At 36.5% G+C, this 24,503-nt stretch overlaps 1 protein-coding gene and 2 long non-coding RNA genes across 3 annotated transcripts in view; 1 reads left to right on the top strand and 2 right to left on the bottom strand.

Moving 5' to 3' along the window:
• LOC111417718 (putative nuclease HARBI1) overlaps positions 1 to 24,503 on the bottom strand; it is a 351,867-nt gene that overhangs the window by 144,941 nt on the left and 182,423 nt on the right. The gene's annotated exons all lie outside the window — the stretch shown is intronic.
• LOC111413857 (uncharacterized) lies at positions 1,505 to 20,666 on the top strand. The gene is made up of 3 exons (XR_011641809.1): positions 1,505 to 1,776; positions 3,311 to 3,612; positions 19,784 to 20,666. It is a non-coding gene; the product is annotated as an uncharacterized lncRNA (long non-coding RNA).
• LOC139431735 (uncharacterized) lies at positions 11,507 to 12,931 on the bottom strand. Its single transcript, XR_011641814.1, has 2 exons — positions 12,408 to 12,931; positions 11,507 to 12,207 (listed from the first exon to the last, which is right to left on the bottom strand). It is a non-coding gene; the product is annotated as an uncharacterized lncRNA (long non-coding RNA).

Genomic DNA, 24,503 nt, shown 5'->3' with positions numbered 1-24,503 from the left:
AGTCAAGCGCGCCAAATTCAAACACCTTACAATCATTGTTGAACGCTCTGTATATAATTCATACACAAAATTCTCCACTTTCATTATTTGAAAGAATAAATCATCCCTAAAGTTTTATTGAAATTACATTATACTTTATTTAATGTTTTTTTTTTAATTTGAAATCTAATTTGAAATTATGAAAATTTCAGTTAATTGATGTTATTTAGTTAGTACTAGATCCTAGTAAGTGCACAACTTCCATAGCCAGCTATAAAGAATTTTTTTTTATAATAGGAGCGCTTTGCAGAAGAATGTAGCATATTTTATTTTTTTACGCTAAAACTATTAACTTGAAGGAAAGTACTAAAGAGACAGGAAAGTACCACTAAAGAATGAGCTTTACAACCCACATTTTCTTATGTTAATATTCCATGGTGTTAAAAAGTTGTTATAAAAAAATCAAAGGGGTTGTGAATTTCATCTCCTTAGAGGGCGCTAGGGAAGTTTAAGGTATGGTTGAAAATAAGGTGTTAACCAATACAAAATTTCAAATTCTACGGCTTACTTATACCCGAAATAAAAGATAAAATGTAAATTTTTGGCTGAACTTTGACAGCTCATAGTTCGAAAACAAAAGAGTTGCGATCCTATGTTTATATAAAAGACTTGTGTTATTTTGGCAAGTACTTCGTCCTAGTAAAGTTTCCCGATTAAAAACTGAACCATCCTGTATGTAACTTTATTGTTACTAACTTTTAACAAATTTTTTCTAATGTAATTTTGTTTGTGGAAGCTCTCCGAAGACGACTAGGTAGCCGAAACTAGTAAGAGCAAATAAATAAATAAATAAAAATCACGGAAGTATACGAATGCCTATTCATATATTATTATTACCTTAGTTTTACAGATTTCCACAATTAACAAATAAAATGGAATATAAACATTATAAGAGTGTTTTTCTTTTACTATTTCTTATTATCCCTTTTTATTATCAGTTATTGTATTAGCATTGGAATTGAAATTAAGAAAAATATAATTTTGAAAAGTACCCTCTATGAGATGATTGCCAAAGAGACATTTTAAAACTTTGGCAATCATCTAAGTTTTAAAATGTCTTAATTTTCCGATTCTAGGTAGATTCCTTTACACAATCTAGTGTAAAGCTAAATAGCTGAAGTATTTTGAGGAAATCGCACATTATCACTTGGTGCAGATTCACGCGATAATAACAAATTTTCTGCGCTTGTCTTAGCGTGAAATCTATTCTTATCCTTATTTTACAACTAAAAATACGTCATTTTGCACAGAAATATGTTAACAACAATCCTATGTATTTACTTTTGAATAAAGATGTGAGAGAAAGCCGCCAAGTGGACCACTTGGTGCAGACCAAATACATACAAAAATAATAAAAATAAATTCTATCTAAAAATGTAAAATAGTTTAAATCATACCATCTATTAATGGGAAACCAAACTATACTTGACACCAGATGTCGTTTCTGTATATATTCGTGCGTGACATCTGGACGCCATTCTGGTTTACATCATAGACATAAAGTGCTTTATGTCTATGGTTTCCATTCAAGAAGAATTGATCTGGTTGATCTCGAAGAAGCTTCTTTTGTGGTGGTAACAGCGGTAACAGTTTATTCATAAAGAACGTTGTAGGAATGCCAAATATACGTCAAAACTTCCGTCAATTGTTAACGAATAAAATCAAAAAAGAGACAATTTTTAATTCTGCATTTCGAAGATGATTAAGAATATACAATAAGATGTCGACATGGATGAGGTAAGAATTTTATTACAAAAATTTATTATGAATAGAAACTTACATTATTTTATAATAGTTATTGCATTATTAAAATGGGCCTTTTTGGAAGAATCAGACTGTCGCTTAAAAATCGACGATTTTTTTTAATCAAATAAATATAATAAATAATCTGACTGGGAAATAACTGAAATAATCTGACCCCACAAAGGAATGGGGCTAGAAGCATCAGAAGAAGTTTTCATAACAAATATTACACATTATAACATTGTGATCTCTACATATAAATTGTTTACAGTTTTTCTGAACACCTCTCAGTAGTTTTTCTATCTGGTGTCCTAATGTTTGTATTGTACTTCTTCTTTTCATGTGTTGTTTAGGAGAATAAAAGCTACAGTTCTTATAAAGTGTCATTTGTCATGTTTTTTTATCTTTTATTGCGTCTGGATTCGTGCTGTTGTACAATACTAATGCATTTATAGCACTTATATTTAGCATATGCAGCACCTCCTTGTTGTTCTTTGCACTGAATATGCACTGCATAACTTGTCTAGTGTATCAATTTCTCCTTTGGTACTATTATAGAATAATATTTCTTCTGGTTTCTCTGTTTCTGGATCTATAGTGTCTTAGTCATAAAATGTACTGAAAAGAACCACACTTTTATTTATTTTGGGGATGTAAGAAAGCATTTTTGAGTTCACAAGGACGACGGCTAGGTAAAAAATCAACAGGTATTTCTTTTCTATTCTTTTTTAGTGTTCCCACAAGAGTGATTTTTTTTTCAAGAAGATTTTGTAATAGAGGAATTGAAGTGTCCAGTTATCAGTGGTTAAATTTCGACCTGTATTATGTATTAGTTGCATGATTTCCATAACAACATTATGGTTCAGATCCCTTGCAACTCTATTGCCTTCCTTACCGGCATATACTTTTCCTCCTAAGAAATAAACGGTACGTAATTTAAGGTAAAAGATACCGAAAACTTTTATACCATATTTTGCTGGTTTCTTTGGGAGGTAATGTATAAAACTACACCTCTAAATGGTATCAACATTTCATCTAAAGTTGCATACTCACTTATTGTGTAGTGTTTCTTACAATTTTTGATGAAAGGAGTCCAAAAATTTGAAATCGCAGCTAATTTATTGGTGACAACACTCGACATGAGACATGAAATATGAATAAAAAACTCAATACAATAATACAAGTTATGAAATGCGTTTTTTAGAACGGGAAGTATGTTTTATTATATCTAATTCTTAATAATTAATCTCGAAACATGGATTTTAATAATAATAATAAAGTTTCCATTTGTATTCAATCTCACCCATCTCCATTTCAGTTAATCTATTTTTATCCAATTTGTTTGTTAGAATTTCTTCATATCTTCATTCCTAATTATATCCTTTCACAATAAATATATAATTTTGTATTTGTTTGTAAACAATTTTACCTCCATACCTTTATAACTTTCGAATAGATAATTCATATAAATTAATGAATTACCAATATTTATGAATTAATTATTGATATGTTTTTCTTTTTGTTTCAGCTTGTGTGCGAATTGCATGGATTTAAGATTGTCAATCATTGTGCAACTAAAATGGGGCCATTACTTTAATAGTAAATATTTTGTCTGAAATTCAATGGAACTTCCTTCAGTAGGTCTATCAAATTAATTACGAAACATGAAAATTGATGCTGAACGTGACTTTCCACAGTCACATGTGGGTTATTATCAGACCAACATAAATTTGTGTTTTATTTCTACAATATGCTGCTGAGATATGTTAATAATTTCATATTTATGATGTGTAGTTAGGAACCAGTCTTTTATGGCTGCGCTATGGATAGGTACCAGGGTTCGACTGATTTAAATCAAATGATTAAATCAATGATTTTAATCAAATGATTTATTTATTTTAATCAATGATTTAAATCAAAAACAAAACTGAAAATTAAAGTGCACTTTAATACAAAATTAAAAAAACATTTAATACAAAAATTAAGATTCATTGTAATACTTATATAAGAAAACAAGTTTTCCTGCCTTTTCAACACCTAACTTGTTTCGTAAAGTAGAGTGAACAAGCCCAAATGTTGAAAATATTCTCTCAACAGAAGCAGATGAACAAACCGCACATAAAAATTGCTTTAATATTGGCAGTACCTTCTCTACTTCAGCAATGTGTGTTTGTGATACCCACCATTGTAAAGCACTGTGAAAAGCACCATGAAAATGGTTCCATTTTTACTTCTAGTTTTATAATTAGCTTTAGTAAACCAGTATTAGCCTACATTTCGTTAATTGTATTTAAGGCCTCCTCGTTTTCTACAGATGTTAACTTATACATAGTTTTAGTAACATCTAAAATATAGGCTATATAATGGTTAGACGTAAGTGCCTGCTTATACCGTTTATCAAAACTTTCATTTGTACAGATGATAATTTTTCCTCGAGTAATGTTTTCAATTCTTTCCATACTTCCACTGCATCAGAGAGGAAAGCATTCTTTTTTTGTAATTTGTCAAGTGCTATAGTTATGGGTTTTAAGACATTCAAATAATCTTCCGCTGAACGTTTGAGACCAATGTTTGAAACTTTTTTGTATATTGTCGAATCTATTTCGTTTTTATTCTCATCACACACTTTTAATAGTTTATCCCATTGACTTACATATACTTTCAAACAATCTGCCATACTATTCCATCTCATATCACTTGGCAGCACTAATGCTTTTCCATCAATTTATATTTAATATTTCTAAAATATTTTATAATTTGTGTAACGTGCTCTTTGATATTTGTTACTTCTAAATCTTTGCAAAGTAGGTTTAAAAGATGACTTGAACACCCATAAGTTATCACTGAAATGCTGGAGTCCAATTTTTCTTGTAAGGTTTGTCGCGTTAGTGCCATATTAGCAGTATTATCTGTTACAAATGATGTCACGTTACAGTTATATTTTGATTTACATGACGAAATTATATTGCAAACAATTTCAGTTAAATAGTCACTTGTATGGGGATTTCCGGATGTATCTATAGTTTCATATAAAAAAGAGTGTCCAGTTTCAGTGTGTTGTTTTAGTGGAGGAGGGCGTGAAATAAATCCAGAATAACACTTTAGTTTCAGTATATTAGTCAATATTAGTATAATAAAATAACAACTTGTTTTCTTAAACAAAACCCTAACGTTTTCTACAACTGACAATCTACCCAATCTACTACTATCTTTTTTATTCTTTTTTACTCTACGTTATCGACATTCTACAACGCCATCTATACCATCTATTTTAACTTAAACTTAAATGCATTTACAACACCCCTCCTCAATTAAGTTTTTAACATTTCACATTAATCTTATTACAAAACATTTTAATTTTTTATGATGACACTGGTTTCGTTAAAGTGTCAGCAACCTGATCACTAGAGCTCACGTACAATAAGTTGAGTTTTTTTTGATTTACTAAAGTTTTTAAGAAATTATATTTGACGTCCACGTGCTTAAGTCTCTTATGGTCCGGTTTCTCACATAATTTTATACATGATTGATTATCTTCGTAGCATGTAATTGTTAATTCCACTCCGCACAACTCTTTTAACAGCCCCACTAGCCACAAACCTTCACTTGCAGCTTCAGCCAAAGCGATATATTCCGCCTCCGTCGAACTTAAAGCAACTGTTTTCTGTTTTCGTGTTGCCCAGGAGACTGCAGATCCATTAATCAAATATACATAGCCAGATGTTGATTTTCGGTCAACTTTGCATGTTGCCCAGCTTGCATCAGCAAAACATTCCAATTTAATTTCCTCCCTTATTTGAATTCTACCAAAAAATAGATTGTAACTCAACGTCCCTTTAATGTACCGAAGTATTCGTTTTAAATTTGTCCATAACGTTTTGGTTATTGGCTTATCCTGAAAGCGACTGAAATAATTCACTGCGGCACATAAGTCAGGTCTTGTTCCCAAAACAGCATAAAGTAAGGAACCTATAAGTTCTCGATAAGGAACTTTAACTGTTTCTATATCGGTGTCTTCTTCTGAATCGAATTCTGGTTTTAATTCACAAGGTGAAGTAACTGCTTTACAATTTTCCATATTAAAACGTTGCAATACACGTTCGAGATATTTACGTTGATCTAAGTGAATTCCATTTTCTGTTCTAATAACATTAATACCAATAAAATGATGCAAATTTCCGAGATTTTTCATATCAAACTTTTTATTTAATTTTCTTTTGACTAATTCCATTTCTTCTTTAGAGTTTGTAGCAATTATTAAATCATCAACATAAAGTAATATAAACATTTTCATTTGCGCGACCTTCTTATAGTATAAACATGAATCATAATCGGAAATTTTAAACTCGTTTTCAACTATAAAATCATTAAATTTTTTATTCCAGCACTTAGGTGCTTCCTTCAATCCATAAATACTTTTGATTAATTTACATACCTTGTTATTGTTTTTCTGAAAGCCATCTGGTAAATTCATATAAATTGACTCTTCAAGATCCCCGTGTAAAAAAGCTGATTTGACATCTAGTTGTTCAGCGTAAAGATCATCATCAATTATTAATTTTAATAAAACTCTGAATGTACTCAATTTCGCTACAGGAGCATATATATCAGTTACCGTAAAGTCCTTTTGTTGCATAAAACCTTTAGCGACCAATCGAGCTTTGTATGTTATACCTTCTTGACTTTCTTTTATTTTAAAAACCCATCTTGAATTTATTATTTCTTTATTCTTTGGTTTTTCAACTAGTGTCCATGTTTTATTTTTGTTCATAGCTTCCATTTCGGTTTTTATAGCATTCAACCATTTATGTGAATTTTCACCTTTTATTGCTTCGGTATAGCTGTTTGGTTCTTCACTTGTTCCCAGAAAGGCATTTTCTATATCCATATTGTAATCTTCAAATCTTCTAGGCATTCTTAATTCTCTCCTGTTTCTTAAATTCATCCCCAATTCTTCATTTTCTTCCTCAGTCTGTGTATCATCATCTTCTTCAATTTCATTGAAAGTTTCTTCATCTTCATTTAACATATGATATGGTTCTTTTACTGTACTAATTTCTGTTTCTTCCTTCGATTCTTTTGGACTTGGTGGTATAAATACGACATCTCTTGCAAATTCCACCTTATCGTCTTCAGCAATGTAAATTCTTAAACCTTTAACATCTTCTCCATAACCAACAAAAATACCCTTGTTACTCTTTTTGTCAAACTTCCTTCTCTTTTCTTTTGGTACGTTCATGTACACTTCTGAACCAAAAATTCTTAATTCATCTATATTGTAACCTTTCCCAAACCATAAATCGTACGGAACTTTTCCTTTGACAGTACTCTTGCCAGTACGATTTAAAACATACGTTGCTGTATTTACGGCTTCTGCCCAAAATTTCTTTTCAAGTCCTTTTGATTCCAAAAGGGTTCGAGCCGCTTCTACAATTGTTCTCATCTCACTTTCGACACGACCATTTTGTTGAGGTGTATATGGAATCGTTTTTTGGTGTGTGATTCCTTTATTTTCAATTAATTTTTTCATTTCCAGGTTTATAAATTCAGTCCCATTGTCTGTTCTTATGGTTTTTATTTTATTGCATGTAATTCTTTCAGCTTTTTCAAGAAATACTTTTACCCAATGATTAACTTCGGATTTTTGTTTCATAAAATATACACTTCTGAAATGACTAAAGTCATCTTTAACTAATAAAAAAACCTTGACCCTCCAATGGACATCTCCTCCATCGGACCACATACATCCATATGTACAAGTTCACACGTTTCTTTTGCGACTTTTTCACTCTCAACAACGGGACTGCGAGCAGCTTTACCTTTTTGACACGCTTCACAAAATTCTTCCAAACCAATATAACTTATATCATTCAATTGTAACAGATCTTTTACGTATTTGAAATTTTGATGAGCCATCTTCTCATGCCAAATTTTCAAATCTTGAACTTTATCGTCTTTCTTTCCAAGTAATGCCTCTTCTTCTTTTCTTGGAGAAAATTCATCTCATATAATTTTCCACGTCTGATTGCTTCTGCACGTACATCACCATTCTTTCCAAGTATTTGACATTTTTCTTTATCCGATACTAATCGAAAACCTTTGTCCATAACAGCTCCCAAGGAAAACGAATTACAATCCAATTTTGGAACATATAATACATTTGACAGGACAGTTTCTATCTGTTTATTATTAACAATTGACTTAAGAGCAATCTTTCCGTAACCTATGGCCGATATAAACCTTCCATCACCAATTTTGACAGTTTTCTCATTTAAAAATTTGCAATAATCACTGAAACGTTTAAAGTTTGGACTCATATGTTCACTCGCTCCACTATCAAGGTACCATTTATTACTATTTATTTCTTTGGTTACGCAGCTTACGAAGGCATTGTTGTCATTTTCTTTATTTACTTCTTTTTCTTTATTTGTTTCTTTTTCTTTTAATTTAAAACAATCTTTTATTAAATGCCCTGGCTTTTTACAATAATGACAAGCTTTTTCATTACCATGTTCACGTTTATTCAAAGAAGTTTTACAATCTTTTTTAATGTGACCTAATTTACCACATGCAAAACATTTTACCTGTTTTTTGTTTCCGAAAGGTGTTTTTGATTGTCGAAAACCAAATCTATTTACCGTAAAAGCAGTATTTCCTAATTTTTGATCTCTTTCTTTAACTCGATCTTCCTCGATTTGTAAACGTGACATCAATTCATTCAAATTCTGTTTTTCACTTGATACTGATTCCCAAGCACTCACGAAATGTTTCAATTCATCAGGTAAGGACATCAAAACTTTTGTCATCAACATACGGTCGGTAATTTCTTCTCCCATGCACTTCAATTTTCCTTTTAAATCTTGTAATTGAGAGATAAATGCAACTACTCCTTGATTTTCATACTTCATTTCAAAAAATTTTTGTTGTAGTAGGTGAACACTTGTCTCCGATTTCAACTTGTAAACACTTAACAACTTTTCCCACATCTCGTATGCATTTGCACACATCATTAAATGACTCATTGGATCTTCTTCTAATCTAGTAATGATCATTTCTTGCGCTTTTGTATCTTTAGCTTCCCAAGCCGCTTTATCTCCATTTTTATCACACTTCTCGGAACCATCAACCACTCCGAGAACATTTTTCGCTTTAAACAAATTTTCATTTGATACTTCCACAAATTCCAATTTTCCGCCCCTTTAAGTTTGAGCCAAACCGCTCCTGAACGGTGAACGGTGAACTTGACGGGCCTCTTGAGGTTCCTGGAATCTTCCTTAACCCTCTTCATCGGATCTAAAACAGACGGAAAATATATTAGTTAATATTCGCTAAATTAGCGATATCGGAAGTGGATTTGGAAAGGACAGTCGGGTTCCCGGATCGTCAGACGAGAAGCAGCCTTGGCCGTTTATGGCGAAGGTGTTCAACGTCGTAATCCGTTAATCCCGCTAGGAGGGGATTTGGGTGGTCTTCGAGCCGCGTAAACTCGGTACTGGCTTTGTTCCGAATGAATTCCTCGATGGTCACCATCTGGGAATCATTGCGCAGTGTCGCATTACTGACAAACCAAGGAGCATCGAATGCCATCCTTAGGACCTTGTTCTGAACCACTTGGAGTTTTTGCACGTGCGAGTGCGCGGCGTAACCCCATACTGAAGAAGCGTATGTCATCGCAGGTCTGATAACCGCTTTGTAGAGTCGAATCTTCCGGAGAGGATCCAACTTACTTCGGCGATTTATCAGAGCGTATAGATTGACCAGAGCTACCTTCGCCCGGTTCGCCATGGCCTCGATGTGACTTTTCCAAGTTAGTTTAGAGTCCAGAATGACACCCAAATACCTGGTTTCGCAATGCCAGGGAAGCTCGTTCCCTCGCAGTACCAACGCATCGGGGGCTCTCTATCTACGCCGAGTAAAGAGTACTGCGGTACTTTTATCAGCGTTGATTTTGACCCGCCACTTTGCGAGGTAGGCTTGCAGCTGATCCGATGCTGCCTGCAGTCTACGAGCGGCGATCTCGGGAGACCAAGATCTGCTGTAGATGCACACATCGTCGGCGTACATCGCTAACTGAGTGCCCTCGCACCGGGGTAGGTCGTTAACAAAGATACAAAAGAGTATCGGTGAAAGCAACGACCCCTGAGGGACGCCAGCAGTTAGGATTCACTCTGTCGAACGCGTACCGTTCAATTTGATGCGCGCCTTCCTACCGCCAAGATAGGACGCGATCAATTGAACCAACGCCAGGGGCACGCCCGCTTCTAGCATTTTGAACAAAAGTCCTTCATGCCATACTTTGTCGAACCCCTTGGCAACATCGAAAAGCGCCGCACAAGTGCTTTGCCTTCGATTGAAGCCTTCGGTTATGTATTCGACAAGTCGCAGTACCTGGTGTACGGTCGAATGTTTGGGTCGGAAACCAAACTGTTCGTCCTGAATGAGCTTAAGATCTTGAACCGATCTTTGTAGCCTCGTCTGGACGATCCTCTCGCATACCTTGCCGAGACAAGAAAGCAAACTGATGGGCCTGTAGCTCTGCGGGAACGTTAGGTTCGCCCCGGGTTTCGGTAATACGACGACGTCCGCGCATTTCCACTTGGTAGGGAAATGCCGCAGCCGGAACGCCGCATTGATGATTCCCGTCAGCGAAACGACCGCTTTTAAAGGCATGGCCTTTAAAGCAGCGTTTCCTATCCCGTCCGGTCCCGATGCCTTCTTCGACTTACATGTCGCGATTGCCTCTTTCACCTCGGTCGGAGAAGCGTGCTCGATGTGCCGACGATCTTCTACGGCCAGCCGCCTGCTCACTACGCGTTCGACTCGATCGATGAAATCTTCATCTTCGTCATCGTCGCATAGCGGGCTGCACTGGTTTTCGAAGTTATCGGCATGAGCCTCTGCTTTCTCTTCGAGAGTGAAAGCCATTCCGGTTTCACCGTGAATGGGCGGCATGCGCGTCGTGTTCCCCTTCAGCACCTTGACCATCTTCCAACAGGATTGATCGTCTTCGGTGTTCAGGGCGTCGAGTTTGGCGTCGAAAGACGCGTATCGGAACTCCGCGAGTACCCTTCTCACATCACCGCGCAGACGGTTATAGCGACGCTTGAGATCGGGATCCCAATTGCGCTGATAAGTTCGCCTGACGCGATCACGCTCCCGCATAAGTTCCCTGATGTGCGCCGGAAGCACCCATCGATGGTCCTTTACGGGAATCGTGTTGGTCACGTATCGAAGAGAATCCTCGATTGCGACCGTGAGTCGTTTAACAGCCTCATCCAGTTCCTGGGCGTTGTGGATCGGTTGTATTTGTCCCATATTGTGGTGCAAGTGGTCGCTAAAAGCCGGCCACGATACAGTGGAACGTTCAACCGGGACGCGAACGTCCGGGACGTCTCCTAACTGCAGCAGCACAGGGAGATGGTCGGAACTAAGTTCGTTGAGTGTGGTAACTCTATGAACTATATAACGCGTTACGTACCGGAATCAACAAAAAAAAAATTTTTGAACAAGATGGTTTTCCCTTAACCCTTCCGTGCCAACCCAAAAAAATGAAAACACCGCCGAACCTCAACTAGCACAGTGAAGACGGGGAGGTTCGTTAATTTATATCTGGCGCCACGTAATTTATTACAGCGATGTCCATCAATTACGAAATGTAGATGTTCAGGAATAGGAATAGGCACACAAGGATCACATGTACAAAATTTCTATAAAACACCTGATATTACAAAAAAAAATAATTTGGTTTATTAAAAACAAAAATTGAATTGTAGAAAGAAATTGAATAATAAAAAAAATGAAGATTCGAAAATATAAACTAAAGTATTATAACTTATAACTCAAATTTAAATAAACGGGAAACCCACTGTTTTGGGAGACGTTAAAAATTAACTTTAAAATGAAAATAAAAAAAAACTGTAGAAAATATTCGGTAATAAAAAAAATTCAACAAAAGGAAATTGAAACAAATTGATCCCGATACGTTTTGTATAAAGTACAAGCTTGTCTTTTGAAACGTAGTAAAACCAAAAAAAATTCGACGAGAAAAAAAATAAAAAAAATCACCCCAAAATTTAGATTTTACCCTTACAATCTGCAATAATTTATTTGCAAGGTAAGTAAAATTTTTAAATGTTTATAGTAAATTCTCAAATGTAAGTATTATTAACTTTTTTTTTTTTTAGCGATTCAACACATTAATGAACACAAAATAACTTTACATATACGTTCTGACCTTGATACGGGTAAGATTCTTCTTTATGCAGCGATTCCTCTGGAGAGGGAAAGTATTCGGAGTTGGCAGAGGGGAGGCACTCCACCATACAATTATATTATTTGATTTTTTTTTCTTTTGGAATGGAAAAATCCCAACGTAAAAATCCAAAGAAATTATCCCCGGAATAATAATATCCCAAAATAGGAGGCCTAAAAATTAGTAAATGGACGATACAAAAAAAATTAGAAAAGGAGGAGAAAGAGAAGAAAGAAAAAGAATTGTTAAATTATTAAGTTAAACAATTTTTTTTTTTTTTTTTTTTTTTTGGAATTATCAAATATTATAAGTATTGATTGTGTCTGAATAAATGATTGAATGATTAAATTTCTATTAAATTACTATCACATACCTCAGATGTTAAAGGCCTCGCACGTGTGAAAAGTAAATCGACTCAAAACGCAAAATAGCCGGGTTAACCGTAAGAAAGAACTTAAACTTGTTCTCAAATAAATTGTCGATGTGATGATCCCGATTAATTCGGATGCGTTAAATCAAATTATGACCAAATGAATCACTCAAAATGTCAACCAAAACGCCTACACAACGACGCTACACGTTGAGTCTCGTGCCACCAAAAAGAGTGAGACTTCCTCTTCGAAAACCTAAATCCAATTTCAAAAAAAAAAACTCGACCTGCGCGCAATAACTTTTCCGTATGAAATTTAAAATAAGTAAAGAATTAAGAAAATGACATCTATTAAAGAGAAGGCGAAATATAAGAAAAGAATAGAAAGAAAAGAAAATTTACAATGATAATTCCGTACAAATGAAGGAATAATAGGAAGGGAAAAAAAGGATCTCCAGATTCTGTCGCTTAAAAAAAAATTACAATATAAAAAAAATTTACAAGTAACATAAATACAAAACATTGGAATAAATTAGACTGTAACAACTAGTCGGACATCTTTGATTACAACCACGTACAAAACGTCAGATCGTTGCCCTTCGTTCGACGGGTAATACGTGTGGTCGGCGGGGGCATCGGTGACAATGCCCGTCTCGTCGGTAAAACTCCGCAGTATTTTACCGTTCGCGTTTGCGATCCGACTGTTCCACGATGGGTGCTTAGCATTTAGGTCGCCGGCGATAACCACGCCTTTGTCCGTATCCAAGACACCCGTTAGATCGTCTTCCAACAACCGCCGATTCGGCGGATTGTAGGCGGCGATCAAGCGGACGCACCCCGATAGTGTTCGTACCACAATCGTAGTAGCTTCGAGATGTTGAAGGGGGGGAGTCAGATCTTCGTAATGATCCAAACTGGTCCTTACAAAGATGGCTGTCCCGCCGCCTCTTGCTCCAACTCTATCGTTTCGATAGAAGCGATAATTGGGCAGCCGTGGCCTGTCGCCCGCTCGCAGATGGGTTTCGCAAATGAGTATCGCGTCAAGGTCGTACCTTTCGGCGAACTCGCGAAGTTCATTCTGTTTACAGACAAGGCCGTTGGCGTTCCAATAAGCCAACTCAAGCGAATGCGGTACTCTCGGTCTTCGATGAGTCATCATAAGAGTTTCATCATCTCGGACATGATTTGGACGCACAACCTAACTCGTGCGTCCCTATCGGATTTGTCGATTTGGATGACCTCGCTCATCATCGCCAGTATGTTGACGAGGGGGTCGGTTGGGGGTTCAACCGCCGCCTGTGCCGCAACATTGACCGGGAATGGTGTTTCAGCCACCGCGATCGACCCGCTTTTACGAAGCCTCCTATTGTGACGCCTCCTCTGCGACCTCGACAGCTTCGGGGGGTCGTCGGTCGCCTTTTGTTTCGGCTCGTTGAGCTTAGCTTTGGGCGCCGCGACCTCTTTCCGAACTACCTTGGTAGCTGGAGCGTTCGCTTTGGGGGCAACGTTAGCGTTGCCTTTTGGCTTTTTCGCCTGACTACTAACCGCTTTAACGGGTTTCGCCGCGACTACTGGAGCCTTTTTGTCCCCCTTTTGCGCCTGAATAGGTGCTTTCGGGGGAACGGTCGCTTTGACCTTTGGGGCTGCCGCCGGCGCCCTCGTTTCCGCCGCCTTCGGGTGTTTTGGGCACCCTTTGTAGTTGGCGGTATGAGGGCCACCGCAAAGGACGCACTTGGCGGGCGCATCCTTTACTTTGGCACAGGAAGCCGTCGGATGGTCACCAGCGCACTTCACGCAACGAGGTGCACCGTTGCACATTCGTTGGGAGTGGCCGTAACGCTGACAGCGATGACACTGGCCGACTTCCGTCTTCTTCTTGGCGCTCTCGACAGTTATGGTTAAACCCATGACCGTCTTGAGGTCAAAGATCCGTTTGGCGTCCGTGGTCTTTTTCAAGACGCACAGGACTAACGGGATCGGCCTCCTTTCAGAGCCCTGGCGCATACGTTTTACCGTATCGGGCCAGAATCCCTGTTTTCTCAGGTCGGCAGCAATGCTGTCCTCCCCGATACTGGTAGGGACGCCTCGAAAAACCACCTTTAACGGCTTTTCCTCCGTAGAGAGAATGTGTGGTACTGGTGTTTACCAGCCATCAACATCTCCACCAGGGCACGATAGGCTTCCGCGGTGGGGAGCTCAATCTTGATTCCTTGCGGAACCGCTCTGGCTTTCGAAAAGGCGATCCGAAGTCTCGCCATCTCCGCCGAAATGGAATCCCAGTTTTCCTTCGCATGAAGGATTACCGGGGGGACCCGCTTGGAAACGTGTTCCAATCGAGGACGCACGGCCTCCGAGTACTCGTCCTCCAGGTCGCTACTGGCCTTCCTTTTCCCGTTGGATGGACCGACTGCCACGTCGACATCCATTTTACCCGCCGGGATGGAAGCCAACGCCTCGGCGAATGACCTCGGAGTGGAAGTGGTCGCCGCCTCCTCGAGGGAGGCGGTGCGCCCTGCCGCGCTGGTCGTCGCATCCTCGAGGGAAGCAGTACGGCCTGATAGTGCTATGGCTTTCGCCTCCACTCGGGAGGCAGTGCTGCCAAGGACGGGGGGTTGTTTCGGTTGTCGCCTTCTCGGGGATGGCGGTACTAACCTTACGTGTGCGTTTGGTCGCCACCTGCTCGAGGGAGGCGGTGCGGCCTGCCGCGCTGGTCGTCGCATCCTCTAAGGAAGCAGTACGGCCTGGTATACCTGCCTTGGCTGCCGCCTCCGCTGGGGAGGCAGTTCTGCCAATGACTGGTTTCTTGGTCGCCGCCTTCACGAGGGTGGCGGTGCGGCCTGATGATTTGGCTGCCGTCACCACAGGGGAGGCAGTCTTGCCAAGAACGGGGGTGGCGTTGGTTGCCGCCTTCACGGGGATGGCGGGTCTGACCTTACGCGCAGATTTAGTCGCCGCTTTCAACGGGGCCCTTCCTTCGCTCACGCAGCAGGTCGGACGAATTCTTCAACTTCTCTCCAGGCGATGTTGCTCTCTTCAAGGCTCGAATCGGACTCCTTAGTGTTATGATGCCTGGGTTGTTATCGCTCTAGCTGAGCTAACCGCTCCTGAATCAGCCATTTCAATTTTCGTACACTAATTTTTCTAACCAAGCGACCACGCCTTAAACAAAATTCCCCCTTTTTTTGGTTATGTTTTTTTCTTTCTACGACAATTTCACCGCCCACTAAACAGGTGCTCTGGGCCTATAACCTGTTGTTTTAGTAGAAGAGGGCGTGAAATAAATCCAGAATAACACTTTAGTTTCAGTATATTAGTCAATATTAGTATAATAAAATAACAACTTGTTTTCTTAAACAAAACCCTAACGTTTTCTACAACTGACAATCTACCCAATCTACTACTATCTTTTTTATTCTTTTTTACTCTACGTTATCGACATTCTACAACGCCATCTATACCATCTATTTTAACTTAAACTTAAATGCATTTACAACACAGTGGTTATACTAGCGCAAACTATAGGTTCATTTCGTACTTTAGACCAACCATCAATAGATATGTTTACGCAACACCCAGTAAGACTTCCACAACATTTAGTTTTCTCTTCTTCGTAAATTTGTTCCAAAAGTGTTGTAGAAATTGTTTTTCCAGAAGGGGAATTATACCCGGGTCTTAACAATTCAATTGCTTTTTTTACTTGTTGATTGTCCATACATCTAAAGCTGCTGTTTGTTGCAAATTGTTTGTTTTTTATCAATATCCGTTCGAACAATAAAGCTTTCCAAATTTGTATTAGCATTCGTTTTCCGCTTTTTACCTACAACAGCCGAATCATCCTCAGCAAATAAAGTCGAAGATGTAGATGAGCAAGCGCTTGCAGGTCGTTTTTGAGAGGTGTTAATTGAAAACTGTTCTTTACTAGCAATGGTTGATTCTGATGAGTTCAATTCCTATAGAACAAGATTGAAATAATTGAAAATAGTACTATTTTATTCATTTACGTCGTTTTAAGTTGCAATAAATACTATTTACCTTCAACTAAATTACTTTCTATGTTACTTGGTCCAGGGTCTCCTCTATCAGAGATTTTGAGTTTGCACTTCTCATGGTGTTCCTTGTATATTTTTTCCGCAATTCTTATAAATTGCTCTGCTACCGGTCTTTTCTTTTTCCATTTTTTCTAAGTAATAATGCCAAATTTTGTCTTTTTTTCTGCCGCTCATTTTATTTTACCCACTTCACCTTTACAGTTTGTTAACAGAGACTAAAGATTTCAAACACGAAACACTTGTGATATAGGAAAAACAACAAAAAAACGGTTAGTAAGGGCTTCGTCGCGACTCGTAACGTATTTCGTCGCGACGATTGTCTCGAGTATGATATAAAAAAAAGCTAACACATAGAAACGTGTTATTAAACGAAAGAAGTAGCAGTAAAACACTGGAAACTAAAAAAATCAAAAAAATCATAATTTTTTTATCATATGAGTAAATGTTATCCATTTTTATCACTTATTAACCCTAGAACCACAACGTGGAATTTTGATCACATTAGTCACAACCTGGCGTCGCATACGACTCCATAATAAAATCCTATTTATACCTTGTTTTTTGGATTAAAACGTCCATATAATTATACATATGGAAAGCAAATGAAGTACTGGAAAGGTTGTAATAGTATATTACATTATGAGGACTGTAAGGACCTTATTATATGCGAGTAGGAAAGCTGCGCGCGAGCCGCGTAGCGGCGAGTGCAGTAATTCTACGAGCATGTAATAAGCTTACAATTCGAGTTATGTACTATACTATTTCTACGAAAGAAAAAAATCGTATATATATTTTCAATTTTTTTTCAGAATTACGACGTTTTGACAGCGTGTATCTGTCAGAACAGCGTCTACCAATTCGATTCGATTTTGATTGGTCAGAATGAACCGGAACTATAACGTAATGAATATTACATTACAGTTCCGGTTCATTATGTTACAGTGTTCGCAATTGTCCGTTTACTTATGTTAGTAACCAAACAGTACATAATCGGTAACTTACTAATATGGGAGTAGAAAAATATATTTAGTTCAAGTAAATACTAGAATTTTATTTATTTATAAAAAGAAAGAAACCACGCTAAAACTGAAATAAAAAACTATGGTATTTGAAATAAAAGTTTTATTATTTGCAGTCTACACAAATGCTGAGGCGGTGCTCGGCGCATACGCTTTTTTTGCAATGTTCGCATTTGTTTCGCGCTTTACGGTTTTTTGCCCTGGGGCAGTAATCACAACGACCTAATGGCCCCTCAGCCCTTTGCAATACCTCTTCTTCGTCGCACTTTAATATTTGGCGAATATTACTTCTTATTTCCCTCGGAAGTCGTCCATTATTCATCCTGCCTCTAAGATGTTCTTCTACCAGTGACATAGACAGTTGCTTTAGGAAGGCTGACCGTTGAACTGGTTTATCGGCATCCTCGTTCCATTTGTAAATGACATACGAGTTGATTCCTGCAATATCCATCATTCCATAAAAGATTCTTAGTGGCCATCTACGAGTTTTTCTGGACACTGTCGTCGAATGACATAGCTGGTCGAATGTATCAACGCCACCTTTTGTTTCATTATAAAACATGATCATTTCTGGCTTTTTGGTGTGTTCATTTATATCTGGTTGGGTATGCATTGTTGATATTAGAATAACTGTTTTGTTCTTTTTTGGGACGTACGAAACCAGAGTGCTTTGGTCGTTATGTACAAACATACTCGATTGTACCGCTTTTCCTTTTGTTTCCACAAGCTGTTTTGGTATGTCTGGTTTGTTCTTTCTCAAGGTTCCCACCATGGTTAGCTTGAGTTCTAATAATTTTTCCGCTACCTCTAATGAACTAAACCAATTATCCATTGTGCAGTTTCGGTTTGAGCCTTGAATTTCTTTCGTCAAGTTCAAAACATAATGTGTCGGAATGGAAAACGGTCCTTCCCTGACCTCTTTACCGATATAAGGCTTGGCCGAGCACATATAAAATGTTCTTGAATCACACATGGTCACAAGTTTTAAACCGTATTTATCCGGCTTACTAGGGATATACATTTTAAAAGGACATCGTCCTCTAAATGCCAGTAAAGTTTCATCAATAGTTACATATTCTGAGGGGCTGTAGTTTCTTCTACAACATCCCTCAAAAATATCCCATATCTCTCTGGTAGCAGCGAATTTGTCTTGTTTTTTCCTTTCTTCCCTTGTCGCTTTATTGTCAAACCGCAAACAATTGATCAGAAATTCAAATCGGTTTTTACACATTGTTGCTCTGAAAACCGGAGGTCCTAACTCTAATGAAAATAAATCATGTAGGGTAAGATGCGCGCTTTTCATAACACCGCTAAGATATAAAAGACCAAGTAAAGCACGCAATTCAACAACATTTGTTTCACCAATATATCGCTGAGCGGTTTTATAACGTGTCCTTTTTATATTGATTTGGTGGTTTGTATATTGAACAATTATGTCGAGGATCTCGTCAGTAAAAAATGAATTCCAAATTTTACGTATGCATTTCAAGTTGCGCAAACAACCTTTTGGACCGGGTAAATGAAGTACAATGTTCTTCCGGGCAGTTCTTGCATTTCTAGCATGAAAACTTTTCAAATACCATTTACGACCATTCTTCGCATATATCGCTTTCCTATTTTCTGTCTCATAACTGCTTGAAGAAGCTGCAGTATTATCGCTCACGTCATTACACTGATTACTTTCTTCATTAGTATTTTGTGGTTCAGCTGCATCAAACTCGTCGTCTTCTAAAATTTCATTTGTTGTAAAATCTTCTGTTTCACTTTCTTCACTTTCAGCTGCTTCATCGTCCTCCAATTCGTCATTTTGAATCGCAAGTGCTATTCTTTCTAACTCTATCTGAGACAAGGGACGTTTTCTTTCATTCATATTTGCTCTACAAGGTATATATTTGCATAAAAATAAATAAAACAAAATACAAACAGAAGCACATACCTCTGGAATTTCTATGTTTTAAAGAACAACGTGGCGTCGTATACGACGGCTAATTTTTTTGACACAGATACAATTGTTTAAATTTGGAACTGATTCGTCTACACACTTTTCACTCTTAACCTAAAAGGTACTGAGACGCGTGATCACCTACGTCATATAGCGCAAGCGCACGTTAAGATTTAAATTTCTTGCGGTCGCATACGACGCCACGTTGTGGTTCTAGGGTTAATATTTAAATAAATAGAAACAATTGTACTTATTGTTAGTGATAATATTATTTATTCGATCTTTACCGGTTTCGGCTTTTTTTATCATATGATTTAAATCATTAATTTTGATTTTTTTAAACATCATGATTTATTCGAACCCTGATAGGTACACAAACGTTCTACCAAGAATAATTGCCAGAGAGTTTGAATAATTCTTTGTTGAACGCATGTGTATGTGCAACCTGTTCATTTTGGGATTTGCTTCTTTGATCATTTGTTTTATTAAAATTCTCAAAATGTAACTCTTCCTTATAACTCTGTAACTCTATTATACATATAACTGTTCCCACAATTATTATGAGTCGTTCAAACTTCTGTATCATTTTTAAAATTATAACCAAGAACCCAAATATTAATAATATACGTTTTACGCAATGTTTTGAGTCATGTTACTGAATGTCCATAATAATTGTTTTGAAAAGGACTCATCTTGGCCACAGAGATTGAGATGAGATCTTTTCGAGATATATTTCAGAATATGACGTATATTTCACCATTATGACTACAAGATATGAGCCGATCTTGCTTATAAAATGCAAAGGCTGATTTTCTACAAATGCGATGTAATGACTTAATAAGTAGTCATACCTTACACCTTCCCCGCTAAATAAAAAAAAATTGTTTTGTTTATATAATTTTTTCTTCTTTCTATTTTCAAAATTAACTGTAGAGTCAGTCAAATCATCAATACTTACGTCTTTGCTTCAAGATTCGATAATAATTCAGTAAATCAACAAAACGCAGTTTAAAATCGTTGCTCAATTTTTGAAGATGACCTGTATATATTTCCAAGTCTTCTTTTTTTATTTTTAATTGTCGCAGATTTGAAAAATACTTACGTAGCAATGAAGATCTAAATAAATTTAATTTTACTTGGAACCCTAACAGTATTCTTCCAGCTTGGATAATTGTTACATCTTTTCCTTGCAGCTTTGTTTGGACATCATTAAATTTTTCAAATAAGTCCGCTAAATAAAAAATATGGTTCTTATTCTTTTGGAGTTCATCACTCAGAACAGGGTTTATTTCGCTGAGAAATTCGGTCGTGGAGTCAAATAACTCAACGAGCCTTTGCAAGCATACACCTCTAGACAACCATCTAACTTCGGTGTACAGAAGTAATTGGTTAAATAACTCGTCGTTTTCCTCACAAAGTTTGGAAAATAATTTTGATTTAAGAGGTTGGGCTTTAATTTGATTGATACACTTACAATTAGTGGTGTTAGCCAGTGCGGATACTCTCAGCATCGTGAATATCACCACATACTTTGTTTGATGATGTGACCGATAAATCAAACCCACTTTCAGTAAACAAATTGAGGATAGCCTGTTTCATTGACGTTGTTGTTATCCGTTTTAGCGTGAAGTACAGATCTGCAATCATCGATAATTTCATTCCCCACGTAGTATCGATATTGGTGTCCTCGCATACAAAATATAGTCTAAATTTTCTGTTGTCCTCTCACCCTTAACCTTCCGTTAGGCGTATGATTATCTGTGGCGCAGGTAGGCGCACCGAATCAGGCAGATTCCTTGGCCTTTTTAACGTATTTTTTCAATTTTATTATCTAAAGTCTGTAGCAAATAAAGCCATATTCCTTCTTCAAGATTATATAAGCGATATTACATACATTACCGGCATAAATAAAAGAAATAAGACACAAGTAATATAAAATGTGCATCAGCTTCGAAATGTATGTGTTTTGAAGTGGTAATAAATTACTAAAAGCAATTTGCAATTTTTTTTTATTTTTTTTATTTTATTTTATACCAGTGGACACAAAACGGGACAAACCCAGAAGATTGTGTCACTACATTAACCTATAAATTATTAACACATTGTGCGGTTAATTACGCATAAATTAACTAACAAAAACAATAATTATTCTATAAAAAAACAAACATAATAACGCGGCAAAATGAAAAAAAGAGGAAAATACACATAAATAAATAAAATGTGAAATTTGAAAAAATAAAGAAAAAATAAAGAGTACATTCGATTACGTAACAGACAGGGTTAATCACTCTGTTCTGTACCACAGCGGCAGTTATCAAGCGCTTGAATGTCCCATACGAATTACAAAAAACATCTACACCGTTGCCAGTTTTATGGAAGTGATCGCAAGCAGTCGCCATCCGAATCATAGGTGAATTTTGAAATAAATTTGTCCTCGGAATGGGAGTATAAAAAATAGTTTCATGTCTTAAAGATCGATTTATTTATTAGATTTATTTAATTAATTTATTAATTTTTAAACAAAGAAGTTAATCTCTAGGCAGATTTATAATTTGAGCTCTACATTTTAGTTGCTGTTCTACTAATTTTAGAGCTAATTTTTTTAGAAAGTCTCGTCTTTAGCAGAATATTTTGTTATTTTCTAAAAATATTACTCTTGCGTTGATACCAGCTATGTTCATCAAATGGTAAAAAATAACCATTGGCCATCTTCTTGTTGTTCGTCCAACGTGGTATGTACCACAAAGTTTATCCACTACATCTACTCCTGATTTGGTATCCTTCTCAGTTATCCGTTATCCTTATCAGTTATTCCTTTTTTTGGGCAATATGAAACAAGGGTTTCATTTTTAGTATAACCAAAGATACTGCTAAAGCAAACCCGATTTTTAGGTGATATAAAATCTTGTGATAGCTCTCTTCTGTTTTTGCGAATTGTGCCGACAAGACAATTTCTCTTTTTCCAGATTTCGTACTAATTTTAGGCTGGTACACCAATTATCCGCAGTTACATTTCTTCCACTTTTATAAATAGGTTCGGGCAGTCTCATAACAACTGCATCTGCTGAATTGGATTTCATGAACGGTCCTTCTGGCTGTTTCCCAATCTGAGTCATCGGTTTCATCAATAATTTCTTCTACCTCAGTTAGAAATTCATTTTCGTCATCAAGTAGACGATGAATTTCATCAATATCTTCCTGCTTCTATAAATCATAAAACCTTTTTTATTCATATTGCACAAAATAGAGTTCAAACACTTTATTCTAAACGACTCGACAACATTCAAGACGGAAAAAATGAACAAAACGCACAAATTCAACTTTACAGTTGAAAACAATGAAATCGTATCATAGAATACGTGTGAGAAAAATCAATAATTATACCAATATGCGGTTTCTTACATGGACCTGGTAACGTCTCGACCTGGTCTACGTGTGTATAATATGTATATATTTTATCGAGATACGTGAGTGAGCGCGTCGAATGTACCCGACATATTTTTTACACCGCTCCACTTTTATAACAATAGCACAGTCATAAATAAACTTGAAAATTTGTCATCTTGGAAAACGTTTGAGTAAGCTTGTCTCGATGAATATGCCGTAGCTCAATATAGCAGCATTATTTGTTAAACAAATATTTAATGGTAAATAAACCGGGAATCTTCTAGGCACCTATGCGCCTAACGGAAGGTTTTATTAATGTTCGCTTCAATACCATCGGGTTCAAATTTAGCTCCGTCATTTGCACGATATAAAACCAATTGGTGATTTGTTGCATTCTTTTCCAGTTCGATCTCAACAATTGGTGTTTGTTGCAAAAGTTGTATCTGGAGCGCCATTATTAAAATCACTCCTAAATATCAAAAATTTGTATTTAACTCAATTATTCATGATTCATTAAATTTTCACATTGTATTGATATAATGGTGATCGAACACTCAACGGAAATGCTTTCACAACCTTCTAGTAATGGACATATATCGGCTTCGTTTTGATCATACATGTTTCTAATTCACTTCTAATTAACAACCGTCTGAAGCCACTTTCAAATTGCTTGGTAGTCGGATTATTATTGAAGCAACCACGACTTCTAGTAGCGCTAAAATACGTTTCAATGAAACGTTGGCTCAATTTAAATATGAGAAGATAATCTATAATATCTTTTACATCGTTAAAATATTTAAATATATAAGTAACGTCTATGACTAAGCCTAAAAATCCATTTTTCGTGGACCATCTATAAGTTTAATCCCTTGGGGATCCTCAAGAGTTGAAATATATTTAATTAAGTTATTCGCTTGATCTCTAGAATTTTCAATTGTTTGATTTGGTAACGGACGATTAAATTCATTGCTTTATGCAAATTTATTTCGACAGTTTAATAAATCAAAATTTTTTATTAAACATCAGATAAAAATGAGCAGTGCCTTTACATTCATCGCATGTCAGGATCGCACTTTGTTTCAAAAATAATACAAATACTAATTTTTCCTCAGTGTTTGACCGGATAATTCAACATTCATACGATTGTCATAATATTGTATGTGTTTCGTTATGATTTTGATTATTGGATATTTTATTGGATATCACCATCTAGAATTATGCCTTTATCACCCAGTGTGTTTTTAACAAGCTTTAGCATATCGTCGGCCTAATTTTAAAACCTCCTAAGTCATTTTTGACTGTTTTTAGAGGAACACCAAAAAACGTACAATTTTAGGAGAGGGAGTAATTTGGGATTAAATTTTGTTGAAGGTTTTAAAATATAATAAAAGAAAACTACTGAGTTCTAAGTGTTAGGACAAAACAGTAGTATACTTTTTGTAAATGTACTTACGAGGTTTTGAAAATAAAAATTGCTTCGTATTTCGACTTACGAGTTTTTAATAAATATTAATTACAAGGTGTAATACAAAAATTAAAGACTAAAACAATTAAAGAACGCATTTATTTTGTCAACTAACTTTATTTAAAAGGAAGGAGTGTATATTTCAAAATCCCTAAAAGAACTATGAATCCTTATGTGCTAGTTGTTCATAAAAGGGATGGTAGTCTTTTTCAAGGACTCCTTTTAATACCTGCAAAT

Source organism: Onthophagus taurus, chromosome 11 (assembly GCF_036711975.1).
Source record: "Onthophagus taurus isolate NC chromosome 11, IU_Otau_3.0, whole genome shotgun sequence".
Lineage (NCBI taxonomy): Eukaryota > Metazoa > Arthropoda > Insecta > Coleoptera > Scarabaeidae > Onthophagus > Onthophagus taurus.
This window is presented reverse-complemented; position numbering and strand designations above follow the sequence as displayed.